The sequence below is a fragment of the Otolemur garnettii genome, unplaced genomic scaffold, assembly GCF_000181295.1.
Source record: "Otolemur garnettii isolate 467f Iridium unplaced genomic scaffold, OtoGar3 scaffold00025, whole genome shotgun sequence".
NCBI classification, from domain to species: Eukaryota; Metazoa; Chordata; class Mammalia; order Primates; family Galagidae; genus Otolemur; species Otolemur garnettii.
The window spans coordinates 21,417,680-21,426,518 of record NW_003852420.1 but is presented as its reverse complement, the minus strand read 5'-3'; the positions used below and the strand labels follow the sequence as shown (position 1 = coordinate 21,426,518).

Below are 8,839 nucleotides of genomic sequence, written 5' to 3'. Positions count from 1 at the left end.
TTTTGCAGTTTTTGTCCGCGGCTGGGTTTGAACCCACCACCTCCGGCATATGGGTCCGATGCTGTACTCCTTTGAGCCACAGGTGCTGCCCTATTGTTTTCTTTTTTTTTTTTTGAGACAGAGTCTCACTCTGTTGCCCTGGGTAGAGTGCCGTGACGTCGTAGCTACAGCAACTTCTACCTCCTGCTGTCTCAGCCTCCCAAGTAGCTGGGACATTTCAGGGTTTCAGACATTTAAATGTCTTATGTGAAAGTTACTCATAACCTTATCTCCATAAGTGGTTGCTATTAATACAGTAGAACCTCTGTAAGCTGACCACTTAGGGGACTGCAACAGTCTGTTTAATGTATGAAGATGGTTACCATAAGGCCTACAGTACTGATCTATACATGTGGTAAATGTCTGGTCTATGAAAATTAGTTCAACTTGAGGTAGTCAATGTAGGGAGGTGGTCAACTATGGCAGTTTTCCTGTAATTTGGAATATATACCTTCAACTCTTTCTCTAATACATCTGACACATATTTATTTTATAAAATTAATGACATAGTTAAAAAATTAGAGGAGGCAGCCTCCTTTGGGAGAGGAAAAATGTTGTGAATGACGGAAGACAGGAGACAATGACATGTTAGGGTGGTATGTGAATTTGGAGGGAAATGTTGGATGGGTTTGAGAGAGGTTCTGAAGTACAGATGGAGCTTCCTGGCTTGGTATCAATGCTAAGCTTGTTGAATCAGAGAAATGAAACAGGATGACTTAATTAGTTGTTGCCATTCTTCTAAAAAGTTTGTATTAAAAATGTATATCTGGCTTGGTGCCTGTGGCTCAAGTGGCTAAGGCGCCAGCCATGTACACCCAAGGTGGTGGGTTTGAATCCAGCCTGGGCCCGCCAAACAACAATGACGGCTACAACCAAAAAATAGCCGAGCGTTGTGGCGGGCACCTGTGGTCCTAGCTACTCGGGAGGCTGAGGCGGAGACTCGCTTGAGCCCAGGAGTTGGAGGTTGCTGTGAGTTGTGATGCCACGGCACTCTACAGGGTGACAGCTGGAGGCTTCTATCTCAAAAAAAAAAAAAAAGTATATTGTATTTAAATTATATACAATGTAATCTATCAGACCTTAAAATTTTATTTTCTGCTTATCAAAGAAACATATTTTAAAAGTTTGAATATTATAGAGCTGTTGATAATTTGAGATATCAATTCTTATATATACACATACATACTATTTATAATTGAATGGTACAATTGAATGGTATTTATAATTCAATGGTATTGAATCCTTGGTTTAAAGAGATATGTTTTAAATCTAATTGGGTCTTTTTTTAAAATTTCATGTTAATGTATACAGACAACCAGGTCACAATATTTGAATTTATTAGGTAGAGTCCCTCTTGTAGTTGTGTCCTGCAACCAAAAGATGTGCCATACACCCTTACATTGTGCCCATTAAGTGGGAGTACCCCAAACCTCCCTTTCTTCTTCCCTCTTCCTTGTTCCCTCTCCTCCCAACTTGAATTGAAAAGAGTTTTTCTCCTGTGTAGGTGTGTATTAGATTGTCTACTGCTTCAAGTTAGTATTAAGTACATTGGATATTTGCATTTCCATCCTTGTGTTACACTTACTAAGAAGAATGTGATTCAACGCTGTTGAGGTTAATACAAAGGATGTAAAGTAAGAAATGGCTAAATAGTATTTTTTTAGGGCTGAATAGTATTCCATGGCATACATATACCACAGTTTGTTAATCCATTCCTGTGTTGATGGGCATTTAGGTTGTTTCCATGTCTTGGTGTTTGTAAATTGAGCGCGATAAACAATTTAGTGCAAATGTCCTTATGATAAAATGATTTTTTTTTCCTTCTGGGTAGATCCTAGTAGTGGATTGTGTAGGGTCAAATGGGAGGTCTACTTTGAGTTCTTTGAGGATTCTCCATACTTCTTTCCAAAGTGGCTGTATTAGTTTGCAGTCCTAACAATAGCGTAAAAGTGGTTCCCCTCTCTCCACATCCATGCCAGCATCTGCAACTTTGGGATTTTGTGGGCTAATCTTACTGGAATTAGATGATATCCCAGGATGGTTGTGATTTGCATTTCTCTGATGATTAGGGATGATGAGCACTTTTTTTATGTTTGGTAGTCATTTGTCTCTCTTCCTTAGAGAAGGTTCTGTTCATGTCTCTTGCCCAGTGATAGATGGGATTGTTTGCTCTTTTTATGTAGATTATTTTGAGTTCTCTGTAGATCCTAGTTATCAAACCTTTGTCAGATTCATAACATATAAATATTTTTTCCCATTCTGAACATTGTTTGCTGTGCAGAAGCTTTTTAGTTTAAGTCTCGTTTGTTTATTTTTGTTGTTGTAATTGCTACAAAACCTTCTTTATAAAATCTTTCCCCAGGTTAACATCCTCAAGAGTTTTTCCCACACTTTTCTTCTAGGACTTTTATTGTTTGATGCCTTAAATTTAAATCTTTTATTGGTCTTGAATCAATTTTTGTAAGTGGTGAAAAGTGTGGGTCCAGTTTCAGTGTTTTACATATGGTTATCCAGTTAGCACAGCACCATTTATTGAATAGGGATTCTTTTCCCCTGTGTATGCTTAGGGTATTAGGGTTAGTTGTTTGGTTTATCAAAGATCAGATGGCTATAAGAAACTGGTTTTCTGTTTGGTTCAAATGTCTGTGTCTCCATTTTTGTGCTAATATCATGCTGTTCTTATCAGTATGGACTTGTAATATAGCCTAAAGTCTGGTAGAGTGATGCCTGTAGCTTTGATTTTATTACTAAAAAATTGCCTTGGCTATATGTTTTTTTTCTGTTTCCATATGAAATGAAGAACTATTTTTTCTAGTTCTTCAAAGTATGATGTTGGGCAGTGCCTGTGGCTCAGTGAGTAGGGTGCTGACCCCATATACCAAGGGTGGTGGGTTCAAATGTGGCCCCGGCCAAACTGCAACAAAAAATAGCCGGGCCTTGTGGTGGGCACCTGTAGTCCAATCTACTTGGGAGGCTGAGGCAAGAGAATCACCTAAGCCCAAGAGCTGGAGGTTGCTGTGAGCTGTGACACTATGGCACTCTACTGAGGGCCACAAAGTGAGACTCTATCTCTAAAACATACAAACAAAAAGGCCCCCAAAAATATGATGTTGACATTTTAATGGGAATTGTATTGAATCTGTAAATTGCTTTAGGAAGTATAGACTTTTTTTTTTTTTTTTTTTTTTTTTGAGACAGAGCCTCAAGCTATCCCCCTGGGTAGACTGCCATGGCATCACGCTCACAGCAACTTCCAACTCCTGGGCTCAAGCGAGTCTCCTGCCTCAGCCTCCCAAGTAGCTGGGACTACAGGCGCCGGCCACAATGCCCGGCCATTTTTTGGTTGCAGCCATCATTGTTGTTTGGCGGGCCCGGGCTGGGGATTCGAACCCGCCACCTTAGGTGTATGTGGCTGACGCCTTAGCCGCTTGAGCCACAGGCGCCGAGCCGGAAGTATAGACATTTTAACAGTTTGATTCTTCCAGGAGCATCGTATGCTCTTCCATTTGTTAATGTCTTTTACCTTCTTCTGTTTCTTTTCTTAGGGTTTCATAATTCTGTTTGTAGAGGTCCTTCACTTCTGTAGTTAGATATATTCCTAGGTATTTCATTTTCTTTGAAGCTACTGTGAAGGGAATTAGGTCTTCGATTAGCTTCTCAATTTGACCGTTATTGGCATATGGAAAGGCTGCTGATTAATAGACATTGATTTTATACCCTGAGATGTCACTGTATTTCTTGATCACTTCCAGGAGTCTTGTGGTTGAATCTCTGGGGTTTTGTAAGTGTAAGATCATATCAGCAAAGAGCGAGAATTTGACCTCTGCTCCCATTTAGATGCCCTTTATATCCTTCTTTTTTGCCTGATTGCATTGGCTAGAACTTCCAGCACTATGTTTTGGTTTTTTTTTTAATTTATTTAATCACAAGTGCTTGTATCAAGGGCTGACTTTCAATAGATCACAGTGAGGGAGCTGCTCTGCTATGCCAGCATTATGTTGAATAGTTGTGGTAATAGAGGACATCCTTGTCTGGTTACAGTTCTAAGTGGAAAATACATTTTAATACATTCAGTATGATACTAGCTGTGGGTTTGTGATAGATGGCTCTAATCAGTTTAAGAAATGTGCCATCTATTGCCTGAATTCTTAAGTGTTGTTGTTAGAAAAAGATAGTGAATTTTATCAAATGCTTTTCCTGCATCTGTCGAGAGGGTCATATGGTCTTTGTTTTTGCATCTTTTGATATGGTGAATTATATTTACAGATTTGCATATGTTAAATCAGCCTTGCATCCCTGGGATGAAGTCTACTTGATCATGATATATAATTTTTTTTAATGTGTAGCTATAATCTATTGGCTAAGATTTTATTGAATATTTTTGCATCTATATTCATTAGTGAAATTAGTCTGTAGTTCTTTTTAGTTGGGTCTTTTCCTGGTTTTGGTATCAGAGTGATGTTTGCTTTATAGAACATGTTGGGGAAGGTTCCTTTCTTCTCAGTGTTTTGGAATAGTTTCTGTAGTATAGATATAAGCTCTTTGAAGGTTTGACAGAATTCTGTTGTGAAGCCATCTGGTCCAGAGCTTTTTTTTGTTGGAAGATTTTTTTTTTCCTTGAGACAGTCTCATTATGTTGCCCTTGGTAGAGTGCTGTTGTGTCACAGCTCACAGCAACCTCAAACTCTTGGACTCAAGTGATTCTCTTGCCTCAGCCTCCCACATAGCTAGGACTGTAGGCACCTGCCACACCGCCTGGTTATTTTTTCATTGGACTTGTTTAGCTGGCCTGGGCTGTGTTTGAAACCCGCCACCCTCAGTGTATGTGACTGGTGCTGTGACCACTGTGCTATGGGCACTGAGCCATCACCCAGCTATTTTTTGGTTGCAATTGTCATTGTTTAGCTGACCCAGACTGGGCTTGAACCCTCAAGTCTCAGTGTATGTGGCCAGCACCCTACTCACTGACCTATAGACACCAAGCCAAGATTTTTTGTTGTTTCTTCTATCTCCGTGCTTGATATTGGTCTGTTCAAGAGATCTATTTGTTTTTTGTTAACTCTAGGGAGAGGGTGAGATTCTAGGGATTAGTCTGTTTCTTCCACATTGTCAAATTTCTGGGCATAGAGTTTCTTGTAGCAGTCAGAGATCTTTTGTATCTTTGTGATATCTGTTGTCATTTCCCCTTTTTTATTTTACTTGTCTCCTTCTAGTTAATCTAGCCAAAGGTTTATCGATTTTGTTTATTTTTCTTTTTTTTTGAGAGAGAGTCTCACTATGTTACCCTCAATAGAGAGCCATGGCATCACAACTCACAGCATCCTCAAACTCTTGGGCTTAAGTAATTCTCCTGCTTCAGCCTCCCAAGTAGCTGGGACTGCAGGCGCCCAAATACAACACCTGACTATTTTTTTGTTGCAGTTGTTTAGCTGGCCCAGGCCAGGTTTGAACCTGCCACCTTGGGTATATGCAGCTGGTGCCATAACCACTATGCTATTGGCACTGAGCCATATTTATTCTGTCAAAGAACCAACTTTTTGTTTTCATTAATTTTCTGAGAAGTTCTTTCGTTTTCAATTTAATTTATTTCTGATTTAATATTGGTTATTTCTTTTCTTCTGTAGGTTCTCTTTGCATTTTCTTTTTGTGAATAAGTATTATAACTTTATTAAAATGAAAAGAGAATATTCAAAATAATGCAACAAAATAATATCCTTTGTCCAATACTTTACACATAATGCAGAAATCAGTGCATTTTTCTTAAGCATGTTTTAACCTTCATTTAGTTCATACTAAAATGTAATAAGCTTTAAATAGCTCATAATATTCAGCAGTTTAAACTGTAAACAGCATGTTTAACTAGTAAGAGAACATTGTAGCAATGTCCCTCTGTTAGTGAGCGCCTTCTCTCTTGTGTTTATTACTCATATTGAATCCATCCAAGGATGTGAAAATGGACACTAGCTATGTGTCTCACTGCACCTAGGTGAAGCAGCCAGCTGGGAGAGTTTCCAAAGCAGATGTGACCTCTGGTATGAAGACATGCTGCACTGTTGGTCAGAAGCGTTTTACTTAAAAAGCAAACAGTCCCCAGGAAATACTGAATAGGAACCAGCAACACAAGGCCAAATTGTGTTGTATTTGTTTATTAATACAGTCTAAAAAACAGAAACAACGGACATAACACACAATTGGATGAAAGTATTTCAAATGTATATGGAAACAACACACTGTACCCCATGATAGTATTAATGTAATGATTTAATAAAAAAAAAAACTTTCAAAAAAAAACATAACACGCATCCCCACACAGTAACTCTCAATCACATATCTAACTGCTTCATTATTTTGTAAAACTGACATGCTAAACACTGGATCGAGTGTGCTTTTCCACTGGAGTCTCAAGACCCCACTGTCTCTGCAAGGCCTGTACTACAAGTGGCGACTTCAGTGGGTAGAATCAAGTGGGAATTGTAAGGAAAAACGGTTCACTAATTTTGTTATCTTTCCACTTGTCACAATGTGAAACGTGTGTAGGTGACTGTCTGGTTGCCAAATAAGCTGCTATCCCTCCCCTCAACATGACAAAAAGTGAGACCTGGCGGGAAGCATGAGGCCTTGAGATGATCTGCAAACTAAGTTGGCACAGTTATGGTGAAGAATGTATACCCTGCCCTCCATGGAAAAGACCACTTGCAAAAATAAACAAAACAAAATAGAACAGGCCTAAAAGCCATAAATCTTCAAACCTACAAAACAAGAATAATCTTTTTTGATAATTCAAATCTAAGCAACACTATTTTTTTTCATTTGCTCAATTTTCAGTCTGTCAAGAATCCTTTCTGAGGTTGGGTTTTAGCTATTCTGAATATATATTATTCTAAGATAGTAACTAACTGGTTAATCTGCAACTATGGTCTGTGGTTATACTACAAGTTTATGTATAGGCATACAAGGTACGAATATATAAAAAAGTTTACAGGCAGTGCCTGTGGCTCAGTGGGTAGGGCGCCATCCCCACATACCCAGGATGGCAGGTTCAAACCCGGCCCTGGCCAAACTACAACAAAAATAGCCGGGTGTTGTGGTGGGCACCTATGGTCTCAGCTACTCAGGAGGCTGAGGCAGGAGAATCGCCTAAGCCCAGGAGTTGGAGGTTGCTGTGAGTGGTGTGACGCCACGGCACTCTACTGAGGGCGATGAAGTGAGACTCTGTCTCTACCAAAAAAAAAAGTTTCTCCATCCTCCCTCCCTGCCATCACATCTTTAAGTTAGAAACTTGAGTAGACTTTTAACAAAATCAGGGATTCTCAGCATAATAGGATCTCGACTGCTCTAAATTTTTCTCAGTAAGACAAAGAGTTCGGCTATTTTATTTTAAAATCTGAAAGATTTTTCAGTGGATCTCAATCAAAATGGAAAATCGAGAGCCATCTGCTCCTATGCAAACTCTACTGAACCAAGGGCCCTGCAGTCTAAGGAGAAACCATGTAGGACAAGTGCTGACACTTCATGTGGCTGCCTGGATCCATCTTTGCTTTAGAGTCCAGCTTTTCCGTGCCTGAGACTACATCACAGTCAGCAAGCAATGGCTGGATTTGGGGGCTTGCATTTGTTTCTTTTGCTTCCCCAAAAAACGTTTCGTATTTGTCTAGGTAGGTGGTCTCTCAGGTAGTAGGCAATGATGTGTTGCACCAACCTTCTTCCCATTTTCAGTAATGGGCAGGATGCAAAGAATCTTGTTGGCAGACCCTTTATTGCTATCTCTATAGAGCTTTGCAGCTGACTTACTTGGGATCAGGAGCAAAGCTCTGGGTCTAGGGCATTACACTGTTGAGGTAGAAGGAAGGCTTTTAGGGTTCAGTGTGTGGGAGTTACTCTGGGATACAGGTTCCCTGGGCCGCACTCTGGGAGGCCTGTCTTTATCACTGTAAGTGCTGCAAGTGACTTCTGCTGACCACCTTCTGTAATTTGGCTTCGCTGGCCTAGGAGGTTTAGGAACCCTGGGGGGAACCTCAGATTTGTCTTCATCAGAGTTAGGAGAAGCTCGGTGTAGACAGCTGGATATCCTTATGGCCGGGTTGTTAAGGGATCCAGCTGGTCCTGAATGAGACCTTCTTAACTTTTGGTGAGTCTGAGGTGGAGGAAGATTTGGACTTTGGACACCTCGGTTTTGGTCAGATGCGTAGTTGAGATCTACAGAAACAGCTGAGGTGTCAAAACATGCATAGTTGATGTGTCCACACACATGGAAACTGCCTTCCAGGAACATCATATTTGAAATCAGAGAATGTACATTCTTCTAAAAGGAAGTCTGTATTTGAGCTTGTTAGTACCTCACAGTCTGTCTTGTCCAGAGAGAGATCTTCAGAGATCACAGTGGTAGAAGGGGCCTAGAGCCTGTTCACAGGGAGTCGTGCTGGAGAAGAGTGAAGGGAAGCTTTTTATGGGTGCCAGTGGAGGAGTAGAAGCACAGGCCCTGTTCACTGAGAGTTTCTTAAAACCACAGAGAACTTGATCCTCATTATGTTGTCCCAACTGTCACTTGGAGGAATAATGAGAGGGGGCAAGCTGAACTTTAGAGATGGACTATTTTCTGTAAAGTAGTGGCCATTCATGGGAACAGATTTTGAAGTGTGCCCAATAAATGTTAGGTGCTCCTGGGCAGTAGATGTCAGACTGTAGGCCATGGTTATTGTGTTAGTATTTAAAAAGTTGTTTTTAAACTCACTGTGACTTACCCAGCAGGTCTTCAGGTTGCCATTATGTAGAAATCCAGCTTTTTTTTTTTTTTTTTTTT

At 40.2% G+C, this 8,839-nt stretch overlaps 1 protein-coding gene and 1 pseudogene across 1 annotated transcript in view; one reads left to right on the top strand and one right to left on the bottom strand.

Annotated features, from left to right (window-relative positions):
* ZMYM4 (zinc finger MYM-type containing 4) overlaps positions 1–8,839 on the top strand; it is a 168,719-nt gene that overhangs the window by 39,301 nt on the left and 120,579 nt on the right. The gene's annotated exons all lie outside the window — the stretch shown is intronic.
* LOC100942818 overlaps positions 7,515–8,839 on the bottom strand; it is a 9,501-nt pseudogene continuing 8,176 nt past the window's right edge.